Here is a 17,871-nt window from a genome sequence, read left to right on the forward strand (position 1 = left end):
GGGGGCTTGAGAGCCTATCACAGCAACACACAGTAAGGGGAACCCAGGCTGGTGGGACAGCAGGCTCAGTGGTATCCCAGTTCCAAGTGGCACCCCGTGGGGAATCTGTCACAAGATTTTTCCTGGATTTGGGCTTATAATAAACAAACTTTTATAGTAAACAAACTTTACTGCTGATGTTTGGAGCTGCCAAAAAGAACCACAGCCCTGTCAACAATAAGCATTTCTCCAAAATGGAACTGACTATACTGTAGTTTAAAACAGAACTTGTAACAATATCTGTAAAAGCACCATCTGGTGAGTCTTGTTACTTTTTTTTGGCTACCAGCCAAATTTAGTCTCTGGGAAAGCCTTCATAAGAAATATATGTGGAGAAAATCAAGGTGAGAAAAGCAAATTGCCCATTTTAATTAACCATCACGATATAGAGAATTGAGCAGCCTTTCTGTGCAAACTCTCATGTTGCAGCTCCATAACAGGGAACAGTGGAACAAATATATCACAAAAATTATCTCCACCAACTTAAGTTCTTTTATTAAAAATACAGTAGAACCTAAGAGTTACAAACACATCCTCATTAGGAACTGGAAGTATGCAATTAGGCAGCAGCAGAGACAAAAAAGCAAATGCAGTACTGTATTGTGTTAAATGTAAACTACTAAGAAATAAGGGAAAGTTTAAAAAAAACTTGACAGGGTAAGGAAACTTTCTGAACTTGTTTAGTTTAAATTAAGATGGTTAAAAGCAGCAGTTTTCTTCTACATAGTAAAGTTTCAAAGCTGTAGTAAGTCAATGTTCAGTTGTAACTCTGAAATGTTTGTAACTCTGAACAAAATGTTATGGTTGTTCTTTCACAAGTTTACAAACAGCCTCCATTCCCAAGGTATTCATAACTTTGAAATTCTACTGTAAGTAAATATGCTGTATAATTATCAATCATAATTAAACCAGTCTTATGCATATCTTACAAATCTGGAGTGCATTTGGGGTTTTAAAATATGAAATCACTAAATTAATCTATCTATGTTGAAATCTCAAAAGTCTGGAATTTATTATTCAAATTATCCCCTGCCTAGACTCCATAAATTAATCTATTTCAGCATGAGTGAAAACATATGAAAAGTGAGAGTTCCGGTTGCCCCTAGTTTGACTCATCTGTAATAATTACCACTTGTTGGTCCATATATTACAAAGATATAGTTATGTTCTTAAAACTTAACTTCATATTTACAGGGAAATATTATGTGATCACAAGGGTATGTTTTCTCTATCTCTTACCCCTAAAGTATGGATATCTTCAGGTTTCACTTGGAAGTACCAGAGAATGAAAGGTTGGGGGGCAGGGCGGGGTGGGGGAAGGTTTCCTGCCCTAAAAAGTTTTTTGGTTTCGCATTGGCAGGATATTTTCAGACAGCACTCTCTGTCATAGGAGAAAGCCAAATATATCAGTGACACAAGACTTGGTCTGATCCAGGGTCTCTATGGCATTACACTCACATCATGAGTTATCCACTTCATTTTCATGCTGTGTCCATTTTTCACTCTAAGTGTAAAAGGTAAAAATAAATCTTTACCCAAAGACAAAAATCTCCTCCGGTAAATCACACTATTGTACTCCAAATAAAACCCTAGTTTTATTTAGCTTAAATGTAACCTGGAATTGCTTTCCAGTGTACTTGAAAAAGTGATTACTGGGAGACCAGTGACTTGGGTTCTGTTCCCACTTGCCGCTAATGTGTTGAGATCTATGGCAAATCATGTAACTTCTGTGCTTTAATAGCCCATCTTTTTATAGATGGAGATAGCACTTTGAGATCCTTGCATAGAAGGCGTTTTGGAAGCACAAAGTATTGTATTTAGAAAATCATATGATTTCTTGTTAGTAGCTTTCACTATTCACTTAATTCCTTCATAGTTGTACTATATCTCAAGTTATTTCCACAAACTGAACCAAATTGGGTGATGCCTATGGTACAGTGAGTTATGCTTCTGGAAAGGGGTGGAATGGAAGAGGTGAAAATGGTGTAATTTACATGCCAATGGGCCAGAAGAGTGGAGGAGCAGGGAAAGCAGCTAATAAGAGGGTGTAAGAAAGTGTGGCTCACCACTATGATAACTTCTGTATACCTTCTTTTAGTCCCTCTGTGTCGCATCAACTGAGACCCACTAACTTGTAACTTACACCACTTTATACATTTCCTCTGAAATTGACCCACTGTGTTGACATTAAACTGAACCTAATTTATCTGGCACAATGTCTGGTGGAAGCACTAAGGAAAAAACTGAGCATTGGAAGTGAGGGGAGTGTGAAGGTGGCTCTGCCTACATACAGAGGTGGATTAGGAGGTTGTGGGGACCTGGGCCAGAGCAAGTGGGGACCCCTCCCCACCCTTCAGCCTGCAGTACCCCCCGTGCTCCTGCCAGGGAGCAGGGTCAGGGCACAGGGGGCTTCCCCTGCTGCCCAGCAGGAGGACTGCGTGGGCGGAGCAGGGCAAGCCCCCATGCCTCAACTCTGGCAGGAGCGCTGAGTGGGGTGTAGGGGTACCCATTTTTCCAGGGGTCCCCCAATCTGCCACTGCCTACATACAGGACCATAGGCATGAAGAAGGAAGGCTTCTGTCTTGTTCTAAAGCAGTGACAGCAAAGAGCTGGTGAGAACGACTGTAGGTGGAGGGGGGGAAAAAGAGCTTCTAACCTGAAGGTCATTTGACAACTCCCACAGTGCAAGATATAGCAGATTATACTTTTTAAACCCCCCCCCCCTTGGTTAAATAACTTCTGCTTGTTTTCCAGGGAGGAAAATATCAAAGTTTGCTCAAGTCAATAAGAGTCTTTGGCATGGAACTTGAACGCTAAACCCATGCAAATTGCATATCCTTGGTCAGTTAGCTCTCTGATTGCTCCATGTACTTGGAAGATAGCCTGTACAACCTTGTTTCCTTCAGGTTTTTTTGTTTTCAAAAACTAAATTGAATATATATGTAATTTATTTTTTTAAAGAATATCCTTTTATGGGAATCATTTGCATTTGATTTAATATAATCTAACTGAGAGAAATGCTATGTAAATGTTACCAGGGCAACTGCAGGATATCTCATGTGAATTCTTTTCTGCATATTATGAATGAGCCCATATTGCTGGCTCAAAACTGACTATTTGGCTCTTTCTTACACCAGTGTAAATTGGGAGTAATCCAGTCATGTCCTCAATGGAGTCACTCCCTATCTACTCTGGCCCTTTGGGAAGAGATTGAAAGATATATCTTGTGGTTGAGGTGCTAGCCTGGGACTCTTCAACAAAGAGCGGTTCCAGTCTTGGCTCTGTCCCCAACTCATTTGGGATAATGGGAGTGAAAAATTTACACTAATAAGGAAAGGAAATCTCGAGTGCCAATGTGTCTAACTACTTGTGGGATACCAGCAGAATAAATACATTTATCACTGCTAATCTTCACAGCACTATACAAACAATAACTACATCATCACAGTACAAATTTGAGATTTGTGTATTCTGGACTTGCTCCTGCTCCCCCTGAAGTCATTTGGAGTTTTGCAAGTCCTGCAATACTATCTGCATTCTACAGATGGTAAAACTGAGGTAAAGTGGTTAATCGCTCAAAACTACACAGGAAGGGGGTATCAATGCTAGGATTAGAATGTAACAGTTCTTGGCTCTTAGTCCCCAACTAGGATCACTAGCTTGTAAATTATTTCAGGGCAGGGGCTGCCTCTTACTATATGTTTGTGCAGAATCTTCATAGATTCCAAGACCAGAAGGGACCATTTCGGTCATCTGGTCTGACTTCCCATATAGCACAGGCCATAGAATTTCTCCCAAAACAATTCCTAGAGCAGATCTCTTAGAAGAACATCCACTCTTGATTTAAAAATGGTCAGTGGTGGAGTCTCCACCATGACCCTTGGTAAATTGTTCCAATGGTTAACTACCCTCTCTGTCAAATTTACATCTTGTTTCCAGTTTCAATTTGTCTAGCTTCAACTTCCAGCCATTAGATCATGTTATAACTTTCTCTGCTACACTTAAATAGTTATACCCCTGTAGATATTTGTGGACTGTAATCAAGTCACCCCTTAATCTTTTCTTTAAGCTCAATAGATTGAGCTCCTTGAGTCTATCACTCTTAGGCATGTTTTCTAATCCTTTAACCATTCTCGTGGCTCTTCTCTAAATACTCTCCAATTTATCAACATCCTTCCTCAATTGTGGGCACCAGAACTGGACACAGTATTCCAGCAGCTGTCACATCAGTGCCAACTACAGAAGTATTATAACCTCTCTACTCCTACTCAAGAATCTCCTCTTTACGCATCTCTAGATCACCGTGGCTCTTTTGGCTCCATTGGCTCCATTGGGAGCTCATTGTCAGCTGACTATCCACCATGACCCCCAAATCTTTTTCAGAGTCACAGCTTCCCAGGATAGAGTCCCCCATCCTCTAAGTATGGTCTATGTTCTTCCTAGATGTACACATTTCCATTTAGCCATATTAAAGTATATATTGTTTGTTTGCACCCAGTGTACCATGCAAGCTAGATTGCTCTTAATCAGTGACCTCTCCTTCTCATTATTTACCACTCCTCCCCCAGTTCTTGTATCATCTGCAAACTTCATCAGTGATTATTTTATTTTCTTCTAGGTCACTGATTAAACATGTTAAATAGTATAGAGCCAAGAACCAATCTCTGCAGACCTTGCTGGAAATTCACACTTGATAATGATTCTTTAATATGATGGGGCCCTGCGCTCAAATTGGAGCCTTTACTAATAACTAACTGGAACATACTGTTCTCTCTAAAGGAAAGCAAATGTACTTTAATGGTGCAGATCAGCAAAGCAAATCTGCCTGCAGAGCAAGTGCCCCAACAGGATTTTTCTAGTTGAGCTCTTTAAATTCACAGGGTCCTCCTGTCCCATGTAGTAATGAGCACTTAGATGGATTTTCCCTTAAGGGACTTCAAACACCCACCCCTTCTACTGGGTGTCCACTTAACTAACTCCAGACCTTTTGCACTTACATAATTATCTCTATGCCACTGATTCAATAGATTCCACCTGAAAATGTAGGAAAAAGTTGCAAGCAAAGCACCTGTTTCATCAGCTACTGGTTTTGAAATATAGTGCGCAGTGTAGCAAAATCATTATCTCCTTCAAACAGTCCTCCAAATGTCACTAATATTGTATCCACCAGTTGTGTCCATGGTGTCATTCATTTCTTTTACTTTCTAATGCTTATTACCTGGGAGATTTTAATTTGTGTTAGTCTTGCTCCAGCCCATTCAAAATTACATTAATGTTCCAATGTATGTTTGGAAACTACTAATTGTGACTTTCTATTTTAAGCATTTTTCCTGTTCTTTGCTCATTTTGAGTTCTATCCTATAGGGGGGAGGGATAGCTCAGTGGTTTGAGCATTGGCCTGCTAAACTGAGGGTTGTGAGCTCAATCCTTGAGGGGCCACCTTGGATCTGGAGCAAAAATTGGGGATTGGTCCTGCTTTGGAGCAGGGGGTTGGACTAGATGACCTCCTGAGGTCCCTTCCAACCCTGATATTCTATGAATAGATCTGTCCTACATAAATGCCAACCAAAAAAAGTAATCTTAGATCTGTGCTGATAGTCTTAGTTTAAATTATTGCAGGGGAGTTGTTTTGGTTTGGGGGGAGGGGGATTAGCTGCTTCTATAAAGAGTTTTCAACCAGATTACTTCCATTTTTTTACCCTAATACTGCAGATGTAATTATTTAGGGCCTAATTCTATATCTTACAGACATGGGGTGAACATGCTAGCAAAGGGCTAGCATCCATGCATCACTGAAGTCCTGCTAAATGCCTCCACACAGAGATGAATTTCTCATTTAGTAATTCTTATTTTTGAAATCTGAGTGTGATTCCTGTTGAGCTGCTCAGTCTGAACTCTTTCTGGATGCACTGCAGATCAGGTATTGCAATCCAGCTCTGCTTGTAGGAAGGGCTTCCAGGGTCTCACCTCTGAAATTTATATGGAGCCAAATTCTATGACCCTACTCACTGAAAATCAATGAGACTGCTTGCAGAGTTCAGTGTGAGCAAGGTGGCCAGATCTGACCCATGGTTTGTGTTTAGCTAATAGCCAGCCCCAAAATGTGGAGCTAGATTTAAGTGTGTTGGTTGCCAAACAACTCACCAATAATGCCTGCTCAATATTCTCCAACTTTTGTTTACACAGAGTTTCATTTAGGAAGATATTAACTTTACCTAAATCTCATTTGTTTGTGCTGAAAAACCAAAGACAAAACTATAATGTGAAAAATGCTTCTGCAAAGGATTTTCCAGTGTTTTCTTTGCTGTGTGACAGTTTTCGAAATGCCAGTCATGATGCACTAGTGGTGCTGGATCCTCTGTCAAGTCACTTTTAGTATTGCCAAGTAGCTGCATTCCTAAATGAAGGGAGCAGCATTCTGTGGGATGTACTATGTATGTATATGAGCAATGTCAGAAGTATGTTAATACACTATACCAAATTGACAGGGCACAGCTTAAAAAAAACCCCACAATTGTGTAGCTTGCCTTTCACTTCAGATGGGTTACAGTTTTTTCTTTAATAACGGCATGTTTACTGTCTCTTCAAATGGGTGAAAAAATGCTTACACTTTAAAGAGGTACTGAAAAGCAAAATAAAAGTTTGTGACCTGTAGTATTATAACATACAAAAAAACAACCGATCAGATATTTTTCCCCAAAAATATTTTTACTTCTGCTTGTTTTGCTATGTTAGAAATATCAGTTCCTGACTTACCTCTTTTTGCTGGAGGACTTCTTGTGATATTGTATTGGGATGGAGCATGAGAGAGGGCTGAAATCCTAACTGCTCAGTTAAGGGAGCAGGGGACATATGTCATAAAAACAATGTAAAGAACAAGATAGTATGAGTTGCTACTGAGAGAGGTGGAGGTTGATGTCTATGTGACCAGACAGATCACAGATGTTTGTAACCATTTCCCAGCTACATGCTTGACTTAGTTCTTTTCTAAATTGGTACTAGTCATAAATGAGACTAGTCAGACTTTCCTTAGGTACTGACAAGATTGCTATCTAATGGCCTGAGGAAAAGAATCCAAGTGCTAATAACACATTAACAACTATGATGGCAAACTTCAAAGGGCTTATGGCTGTTATAAAACATTTCTAGGCCACTGATAACAGCACAAAAAAATTGCTACTGTATCAAAGCAAAGCGGCTAGACTAAAAAACTAGTAATTTCCCCAAGATAACTGATGATACTTAAATCAGGTCACAGGAAGAAAGAACCTCACTCAGCATTTAATTAACAATAAGTGTCTCTTACATTTATCCAGTCATTTTTAATATTTTTCTTTCCCCCTATTTCTAAGAAATCGGTGTGGGGGGGAGGAAATCAGTTTGAAAAATCAATGACAAAAGCACAGATTTATATTTCCTTGCCAATGTTTGGAAGCCAGAGGATGTAAACCAGCAGCCAATTATGAGAGACCAAATTTAGCGTAATTGACAAAGGGGACAAAATGCCCTCCAGAAATGAGTTGAGGAAACTGAAAATAATGTGTGAACAATTTCTTCATTACAATAGGACTTTATTTCTAATGATCAGCATGGAATTACATGAACATGAAACGTGTCACGTGGTATGACACATGATGAAATATTAGGGAAGTAGTGACAAATGACAAAGTGATAAATGACAGCTGCTGAGGAAGAGGACATTATTCTTAATATGCCTAGTTAAATGCTAACTTGGGTTTAAAATTTTTTATAGCAGTAAGGCGCTTTAAACAAATTGTAGATTTATTTGCACATTTCATAACACCTAGAAGAATGAATCAGTCTGAGCACTCTGGCTCCAATCAGCAAAGGCACTTGAGCACATGCTTTACGTTTGTCCCATTGGCATTACGGAGATGACACACATTTTAAGGTTAAGCATATGCTCAGGTGCTTTGTCAGACTAAGGCTAATGTGAAGAGCACCTTGCAAGATGAAGTCCTAGGTCATGCTAATATAGGCCACAGTGAAGGAAAATAACAATGCTTAGAGCCAAGGCCTGGTCCCATCAAAGCTGCAGGAGTTTTGCCAGAGACTTCTTGAAAAACCAAACCACCCCCTGGTGTACGTGTCCGCCTCTGAGGCCTAGGCACTCTGCCTAAGCACAACTTTCCATGAAGCTACTAGGTCTGGACTGAGTTTCGCTAAACTGGGATGTTTGACATGTGTGGAAAATATCATAGCTCCGTCTTCATTTTCCCCCATTCTACGCAGCGCATACCCAAAGAAATTAAGAAAAATCTGTGCCTGGTTAGCTCAGAACAGCTACTCTAAGTTGGAAAAACCAATCTCTCAATTATAAACTAGTCAATATATTTCAAAACAATATTTAAATTTTAAAATTGGTGTTTGACTTAACTGCTGCTCCAGTCACTTGTCACACATGTCCAGAAGTGCTGGAGCCCAAAACAAGGGAATGTAAACCACTTTCCAGGGAGCTTTCATATGTGGTTGTATGTTGAAGAGAAACCGATTTTTTTTTTAAATATTTAAACATACTTAATATTTACACCACATAGTTTCCCTCCTGAGGTTAAGCAGGATAGAACCCAATTCACAGTTTCTTACCAGGCTTTGTCCTGCAGCATCTCGGTCATTATCAGAAGTTCCACCCTGCAGGTAAAAATCCATTGAAAGTGTCAGTTAAATAAAATCCAAAATCATTTGGCGATAACTTAGATAACATGCAGTCTCAAAAAGTAAATGGTCAAAATTTCCCTTCCTTTATCACAAATCCCACCTATCTATAATTTCCTTAACAACACAAATTGAGGCCCTGATCTTGTAAACACTGAAGCATGTGCATAACTTTACTCATGTGAGTAGTCCATTGATTCCAGTGAGACTCTTCCATGTGAGTAAAGTTAAGCATATGGTTATGTGTGAAGGGATTGGATCCTTGATTTAAAAAAAATATTCAGATACTAATTACACTTTCCGTACATCAGAACCAATGACATTGTGATGGGGTATACAGTCTTTTGGAACCACCTGGTGAAAGAGAAATGTTACCCTGTTTAACTTGTATATTTGCAGGGGACTTGGTTTGCAGGGGAGGGGAGAGAAATGAGGGGGGAAAGGTGAGTGTTTACTGGCATGAAAGGAATGTAGCTGGTGCCTTTTTGCCAAGTTTGTGTCCTGCTGGTTAAATCAGAACCCCGGAAATAACCGGAGACAGGTTGTGTTCAGATGTGAACTTCCAACAAACTCTCTCGCTGCTCCTACCCTGGCACTGCAGGTAAGTATAAATGTCCATGTAGTCTTGGATCCTAAATCAAATTACAAAAATAAAGGGAAGGGCTTTCTAAAGGACTCAGCATTGTCTTGATCTCTGCTCCCATTAAAGTCAATGGGAATGCTCTCTATTTCAGTAGAAGAAATGAGCCATCAGTGAATGCTTTTGTCATGGACCTTGGTAGAGAAGGATAAGCCGAGGCAGAATGCTTTGGAAAATCCCACCTCAAAAGTATAACACACCAAGGAAAAAAGCATTGTTTTTTTATAACTGAAAATACTGGGGAAAGGAAAAGTTATTCTGAATAACAGAAAAAGCTCCTTAATGGTGAAATTTTATTAACTTTTCCCAATATAACTATGTTGGTTAGGAATAGGAATTTTTTTTCTCAACATAGTTAAACCGGTACGTACGTGTGTGTGGTTACTGGTATAAAGCAACTTTATACCAGTGTATCTTATTTTATTTCCCAATCCATAATCTATACTAAAATAAGCACTTTTATATGCTATAACTGCATCCACACTAGGATTTTTTGTTGCTTTAACTATACCGCTATAGTTAAAGCAGCAAAACTTTCTAGTGTAAACAAGCCCTTAGAACAGGGGTGGGCAAACTTTTTGGCCAGAGGGCCAGCGCTGGGTATAAGGGGCTTGGGGGTGCAGGAGGGTGCTCCAGGCTGGGACCAAGGGGTTTGGACGGTGGAAGGGGGATTGGGCTGGAGCAAGGGGACTGGGCACAGAAGGGTGGGGAGGGGTGCAGGCTCCAGGCAGCACTTACCTCAAGCAGCGCCCAGAAGCAGAGGCATGCCTCCTCTCCAGCTCCTACACAGAGGTACAGCCAGGTGGTCTGCAGGTGCCACCCCTGCAGCTCCCATTGGCCACGGTTCCCAGCCAATGGGAGCTGTGGGGGCAGTGCTTGGGGCAGGGTCAGCATTTAGCCTGCCTTCTGGCTGCCCCTACATGTAGGAGCCAGAGGGGGGGACATACCGCTGCTTCCAGGAGCCGCATGGCACAGCCCCAGACCCCACTCCCCAGCTGGAGCACAGAGCAGGGCAAGCCCCAGACCCCACTCCCCAGCAAGAGCTCAAAGGCCAGATTAAAATGGCTGGCAGGCCAGACACAGCCCACAAGCTGTAGTTTACTCACCCCTGCCTTAGAGTGTGCAGTAGTCTCTCCTGGGAATGGTGGAAATCCATCACTTCAAATAATCAGAATTAGATAGAACAAAGCACTAGAGAACAGACCAGAGGGAATAATCCTGCTCTGGCAGCAGGGGAAGGTCTAGATAACCTAACAACAACAGCCCTTCCCATTTCTAACTCCCATGACTTTCACTGGTCTTGGATTCTCAAAGTCATCTAATCTTTAATAGGATTCCACTCTGTCTTAAAGAGCCTTCTGTGCTCAGTTGTGGGGAAAAAATAGTGTTACACATTTCCTTCCTTTCACTGGCTTGGATCACAACCTTAACAACCGTTCAATCTAGTTGCTAATGGATGAGGCCTGACCATGGTGGATTGCAACACTCTGCCCTTGCCCCCCTTCACCTGCTTTTTCTCCTCTTTACATTTCTTCATCTAGATTGCCACCAACTGACAGGCCTCCTGATTGGTTTTTAAAGGTGTGATATCGTTATGAGAAACAGACATATCCTTATAGAAAAGGAGTACTTGTGGCACCTTAGAGACTAACCAATTTATTTGAGCATGAGCTTTTGTGAGCTATAGCTCACTTCATTGGATGCATTCGAATGCATCCGATGAAGTGAGCTGTAGCTCATGAAAGCTCATGCTCAAATAAATTGGTTAGTCTCTAAGGTGCCACAAGTACTCCTTTTCTTTTCTTTTTGCGAATACAGACTAACATGGCTGCTACTCTGAAACCTGTCATATCCTTATAGGAAGCTTCTGGCTTTATTTCCAGTTGATCAGACTAACATGCTTTTAAACTGGTTCAGTATTGCTTGATCTGATGCACTAAATTTCTGATTTTCAGTTTGAAGCTTTTGTTTAAAAACAAAATATCTGAGGCTAAATCAACTCAGAAATAGGAATTTATTTTATATCCTGATTACGTGAGAGACTCCAGCTTCCCTTTTTTTCCCCACTCCTGTTTAAAAGAGAGATTGTAGCCTGGCTTCCCAAGATGGAAAGTAAATGGAAGTGACTTTTATTTCCAGTGGTGTATTGCTCTTGATTGAAATTGCTTATTGTATATTTAAACGTAATCAGAAGGTGGCAGGAAGTACTCACTTCATTTGGGTTCTACTAAAAACAGGCTTTTAATGTGTTGAGAAGCATTTCTCAATCCAAAATAGGTAACATTCTGTAAGGTGTTTAGTTTTCTTAAAGGCTGATCCAAAGTCTATTGATGTCAATGGAAGGACTCCCATTGGTTTCAGTGGGCTTTGGATTGGGCCCCTTCATTAGATTTTTAGTTTAGAATTCCTCTAGGATCCCCCTATTTCTACCTCTTCATTGCAGTGTGCTGCAGTGAGGCTCTTCCCCCATTCTGAAGAGGGTGGGACACAACTCTGTCCAGATCACACTAGCCGTGGGAATGGTGATACCAGGTTACATCATTTTAAAGTTACCACCATAACTGGAATCCTTGTTAGTCTCAGCAAACAAACCAAGGACACATGGGACCACAGGTGCTGATTTTTTTTTTAAATTTTTTTTTGCTGGTGGGGTGCCAATGCTCCGCCCCCATTCCATCTCTTCCCCCCTAGTCACCCCTGCCCACCACCCTCCCCCACAACCTCTCTCCACTGCCTCCCCACCTGCCACTTGCTCCTTGCCACTCCCTCCCCTAAGACCCATCCACTCATCTGCCGCTTGCTCCTCTCTGCCCCCTCCTGCCTTAAGAGGGGGTGGAGAGGAGTGAGCGGCAGGGGCCTCAGGGGAAGAGGCGGAGCAGGGATGGAAAGAGGCCGAGCAGGGGCAAGGCCTTAGGGCAGAGCGCAGGCGGGGCCACAGTCCATGGGTGCTGAGCACCTCCCTTCTCCCCCCCCCCGCCCCATAGGTGCTTGAGCCCAGGCGCACCCACAGAGTTGGCACCTATGCCTGGGACATAGAGAAGGAGCTGTTCTCTCACTGCTGATGGTGGCCCTTCCAGATTGGGATAGAGACATATAGTCAGGGGCACTTCTATTTTCACTACTTCTGCTGCATATATTCTGTGGGTAAAACAGACGACTTCAGTTTTCAGGAAAATGATTCTGCCACCTTTTAAGTACTAAATTCTTCACTTAAAATGGGAGGAGGAAGATTAATTAAAAAAGAAAAACAAACAAACCAGAGGCACTCCTCTGAGCATCTCAGTGCTCCCAGACCTAGTCCCCTCATGAAGCAAAGGACTGAACATATAGGGTGACCAGATGTACTTTCTGGCTGGGACCGTCCCTTTTTTAAGCCTTGTCCCAACTTTTTTTCCCAAAAGGAGGTAGTTGTCCTGTTTGCTCTTGCTGACTTGATCAGTTGGCAAGAGCAAATGGGACAAATGCCCACTTTTTGTTAAAGTGTGGTGCAGAGGAGGTGAGCGGAGATGTCTGCCCCCCACAGGAAGAGGAAGGGCTGGGGGAGAGACAGAGGTCCAGCATTCAGGGCCCCCCCATGGTTCCAGCGACCAGGCAGTCTGGCATGGGGAATGGTGGGGCCAGGGTTCCAGCAAATAGCAACTGCATGGGGAGGGGATCCCCTCAGGTGAGCAGCTGGGGGTGTCCCATTTTTTATTTTGGGAAAATATGATCACCCTATGAACACAGAATCAGAATCCATATCCTCTGCATGTCAATTACTGCAACAGCAGACCAGCCCCTACCTGGAGTCAGAAAATTTTGAAAACCGAGTCCGTTGATCCATACATGTGCCCCTGCTGTCCTCATGTCTACAGCCAAGAAGACAGAAGGTGGAGCAGTACAACTGCCTCTCCAGTTCACTCTTACCGCCACATGGCCTTGGGTCAGAACTCCCAGCTTCCAAAGCTGTGTCCTCCTCTCATTCTTTGATCTGTTAATGCATATATTGTGTGTGTAATCAGTTTTTTTTTAAATTTACGCGATAGCTTAAGCTAAGTTAGATTCCATGTCATGGAGAATTTCCTGCCCTTGCCACTGTCCCTGTCCCCTGTTACAGGTACTAGACTATGCCCAGGGCTCCAGGCTTCAAAATCTGCGTTTCTTGTCTATATGCCTTTTCCTCCCAGCAAGGGGTGGAATCTGCTGCTCTTCCTGCAGCTATACCCATAAGGGGTGACAACTTCTTCTTAAGAACCACTTAAGGGAAAAAGCCATGAGGCTGCAGTTGGACCCAGGCCAGCAAACCCCTTCCCCCGCACACATTGGCCTGACTCAGCAAGCAGTGTGCCTCCTGCCACAAGGTCTGACTTAATGGTGAGGGAATCTTCTCCCACAGATTTCTCCGCATCAGGGTCTTGTAGGAAAGTCAGGGAGCATTCTCACAAACACAAGAACAAATTCTCCTCTACATCCACTTCAAACAACCCTGCCTAAGTGGAGTCCACTCAGCCCAAGAGGACTCAAAACATATAAGTCTCAAGGTCATGACAAGAGAGCCCACAAATCCTGGGCTCCCTTGGTACCAGACCATGCTCTGGTACTAATTAAGCCTAAACACCGGGATCCGATGGCACCAACAAAGGGCAACCATCGGCAACTTCAACCACCAAGGAAGGGGTTTTTACTCAACGTACTTCCTAGTACCTAAAAGGAAGGATGATTGGAGACCCATCCACTATCTCCACCATCTCAATCACTTCATTCGCAAACTAAAATTTCACATGGTCACTCTAAGGTAAGTACTTTCTCTTTTATTAATATCTAATACAGCTCTGCAACAGGATTCAGAATCACTGCATGGTCTCTACTGCATAAGGGATCAATTCCAGATTTCCTTCTTCTTGCACAGGTGTTCATGGATGGTTCTTGGAAAGCTAGAAGGAGAATTCCTGGGAAAAGCCAAACCTTCCTCCCTTGGCTCTGAGGTTTGATCGCCAGGCAGGGAAAGATTTATTTTTATTTTTTTCCTTTTTCTAATCAGTCCACCAGTCCAGTTTACAACCCCTTATGATTAGGTCAAATTCACAATTCACCTACCAAATTCACGGCTCATTTTGGTCAATTTCACAAGCACAGAATAATTAAAATCCTAAATTTCAGGATTTAAATGTGAAATTTCATGGTGTTGTAATTGTAAGGTTCTGATCCAAAAAGGAGTGGGGGGAGGGTGCGGGGGTGTTGCAAGGCTATTGTGGGGGGAGGGGTTGTGGTACCGATATCCTTAGTTCTGCACTGTTGCAGGCAGCGGTGTTGCCTTCAGAGCTGGCCATCTATAGAGCAGCAGCTGCTGTCTGGGAGCCCAGCTCTGAAGGCAGAGCTGCTGCCAGCAGCAGGCCAGAAATAAGGATGGCATGGTATGGTTTGTCACCCTTACTTCTGCACTGCTGCTTGCAGAGCTGGGCCCTCAGTCAGCAGCCACCGCTCTCTGGCCACCCAGTTCTGAAAGCAGCAGCGTAGAAGTAAGGGTGGCATGGTATGGTATTGCCACCCTTACTTCTGCACTGCTGCTGGCAGGGCACTGCCTTCAGAGCTGGGTGCCCAGCCGACAGCCACTGCTCTCCAGCCACCCAGCTCTAAAGTCAGCACAGAAGTAAAGGTGGCAATACTGCAAACTCCCTAAAATAACCTTGTGGCTCCCCCTCCCCCCCACAATTCCCTTTTGGGTCAGGACCCCCCAGTTTGAGAAATGCTGATCTACCTGTGAAATGTGTATAGTATAGGGTAAAAGCGCACACACATACACCAGATTTCACAGTCCGTGATGTGTTTTTCATGACCATGAATTTGGTAGGGCCCTATTTGTTGTGGGACTAGATCCTGTCCATGCAACAGCATGTGCTTTGGTGCTCTAACTCTGTCTCTAATTACTGATTCTGTGAATTACAGTAGCTTCCCAGCTACCGTTAATAATATCGGGTCACCTAACTTTCCTCACATTGAGCCAAGTCCTCTCCTACTTTACATCTGTGAAAACTCTTTGTCAGTGGTGGAACTCAGGACAGAATTTGACCTGCTATGGTCTGTCTCAGCCCTTCACCTTCATACTATTCTTAATGTATTTATTTTTGCAGTTGATTTAAAATATGCCACAATAACTTATTTTTAACTTTCAAAGCACCAAAAAGTGTACGAGTAACCTCCCAAAACAGCTAAAAGGCCAGATCCCTGCCCTAAGGCAATTAAACTAATTTCAGGCATGACAATGAGGGAAGTAACAAAGCAGTAGCAAGGGGCAAGGGAAGCTGGACAGGGACAACATGAGATTATGTAGGACCTCAGCAAGGCTAGTGCACAGCATGATGGAGAAATTTTGTTTGGAGATAGATATATAAATAAAATTAATCCTCAAGGCTCAAGGTTTAATTACCAGCTCAGTTGTAGGGCTTGTGGAAGGAACTTCTTGACTGCTGCTGGGTGACTGTGTTTTTATCCATTTATTTACTTTAAAAATAAATGCAGCCCTTTCAGTTTTTGTTTTGCACCCTTAGGTTCTTGTGCTCCAATTCACACTTGTTTTCCACTAGTGTAACTCAATAGGATTACTAATCATTACACCAACAGATGTGAGAGAGAGAATCAAGCTCTTACTTTCTGAAGGGAAGATTGTTGGTGGCTTCAGGATACTGACCAGCAGAATAACTGAGACTACGCCACAGGATTATAGATCAAGGGAGAGGAAAAATTGCAGCTCCCAGTCTCAACCCTGGATTTTATCCTAATTAGTTCTCCTGACCTCTCAATATCCCTCTGAGTTTTCCTGACAAAAGAACAAACCAAGAGATTTTTATGGCTAGCTTTAGGTTTTTATCAGCCATCTATAAGTACAGTACCAGTTTGCAGTGTATAGCTGCCCCCTCAGAGTTGGGATCTCATTATAGGTGGGTACACATCCTCACATTCAAGAAGAAAGTTTTGTTTCAAATCTTAGAAAGGAAGTAAGGTAACTACCTAATGGGAAAGAACCTGATTCAGCAGCTTCTCTGGAGTTCGGCACATTAGCAATAATTGCATCAGGTACACATTCTGGATTTAAACACCCACAGAGCAGCAGTGAAGCTTCCATTTTTATGTCACAAGAAGGGAACCCCCTCCATCTTCCCTGCCAGACCTATTATTCTCAATGCTAGGTCAGGGTCTGATGGTGATTATTCAGGCAGCAGTGCTGTAAATTCTTCACTTCAGCACATGAAGGCAGCACTTGATTTGATATGCTAGTCACTAAGGGATGTGTTCTCTTCTGGCTTCAAATTTGTGCAGAAACCTACTTTCTGCACCTTCTAGGTTATATATGCTAAACTAATATGTCCACAGATTCTCCATAAAACTCAAAATATGTACAGTGTGATGGAAATGATAAAGCCTGATTTTGTCTCATTCCGGGGGAGGGGGGAAGTCTACGAAATGACATGTTCATAAATACGTTTTAGAAAACTCCATGGGCACCCTGAAAACACCTAATTTAATTATTTAGCTATAATGATCATCAATGTTACTTAAGGTCTAAGTACCATTAGAACCAGAAAAGTGACTCTGTAAAAACATCATCTTGATGTCCCATATTCATTCTCCTGCATTAATTTGCATGTCAAATTTGCTCAGTTTGCAAAGCAAAACAAGATTATTCTAGCTGTGAGCAATGCAGTTCACTATTAGTCATATTATTAAAGCCAGTAACTTAAATTCAACTAACAAGGATTAGACGCTTTGCTAGCTCAGGGTGGATCAGTACGGACAGGAAGGATGGTACAGAAGTCAAGGTGCTTGCCTGGGACACAGGAGCCCTGAATTCTCTACTGTGCCACAGACTTCCTTTGTGACCTTGGCAAGTCACTTAAGCTATGACTACACTGCAAGAAAAGGTGTGTTCTTAATGCAGGTTAGCTAACCCACATTAGCTAATTCAGGTTGAAACACAGCAATGAAGATGCAGCATCTCGGCTCTTAACTCACGTTAGTAGCTGGAGTTAAAGCCTCCAGGGGAGCCTGAGCTTAAGCTATTAACCCAAGTTAAAAGCAGAGTTGCTACTTTAACCTGAGTCACCTAATGCCTTTTTGCAGTGTAGACATATTTATAGTCTTTCTGTCCTTTAGTTCCCCATCTGTAAAACATGGGTGATAGGAAGGTCCTGCCTGTCCTGGGTCTTAATATTAACCAGTGTGAGGCCCTCAGATCTAAGGGTAAGAGGGATAGGGTGACTAGATGTCCCGATTTTATAGGGACAGTCCTGATTTTTTGGGTCTTTCTTATATAGGGTCCTATTACCACCACCCCCTGTCCAGATTTTTCACACTTGCTGCCTGGTCACCCTAAATAGGGACCATGTAAGAACTGTAAAACTTCCCAACAAACTGTTTAAAAGTAATTGTCTGTGATGCAATGTATATAGCCCACAAGTGTATTGTAACAGAGATTTTATTCCCCGTTACTGTAACAAGGAGATTTCCAAGAAGACCCCTAATATTATAGGAATGTACAT

At 42.3% G+C, this 17,871-nt stretch overlaps 1 long non-coding RNA gene across 4 annotated transcripts in view; it reads right to left on the minus strand.

The window, feature by feature from the left end:
- Positions 1-17,871, minus strand: part of LOC144930206 (uncharacterized) — a 50,905-nt gene that overhangs the window by 13,690 nt on the left and 19,344 nt on the right. For 3 of the 4 annotated variants that reach the window (XR_013635312.1, XR_013635313.1, XR_013635311.1), the window contains 3 exons: positions 13,138-13,325; positions 8,647-8,691; positions 752-1,543 (listed from right to left, as the gene is read on the minus strand). This is a non-coding gene — a long non-coding RNA (uncharacterized LOC144930206). Of the gene's footprint in view, positions 1-751; positions 1,544-8,646; positions 8,692-13,137; positions 13,326-17,871 lie in introns of those variants that run through there. The other variant, XR_013635314.1, reaches the window with a different exon arrangement.

Source organism: Lepidochelys kempii, chromosome 2 (assembly GCF_965140285.1).
Source record: "Lepidochelys kempii isolate rLepKem1 chromosome 2, rLepKem1.hap1, whole genome shotgun sequence".
NCBI classification, from domain to species: domain Eukaryota; kingdom Metazoa; phylum Chordata; order Testudines; family Cheloniidae; genus Lepidochelys; species Lepidochelys kempii.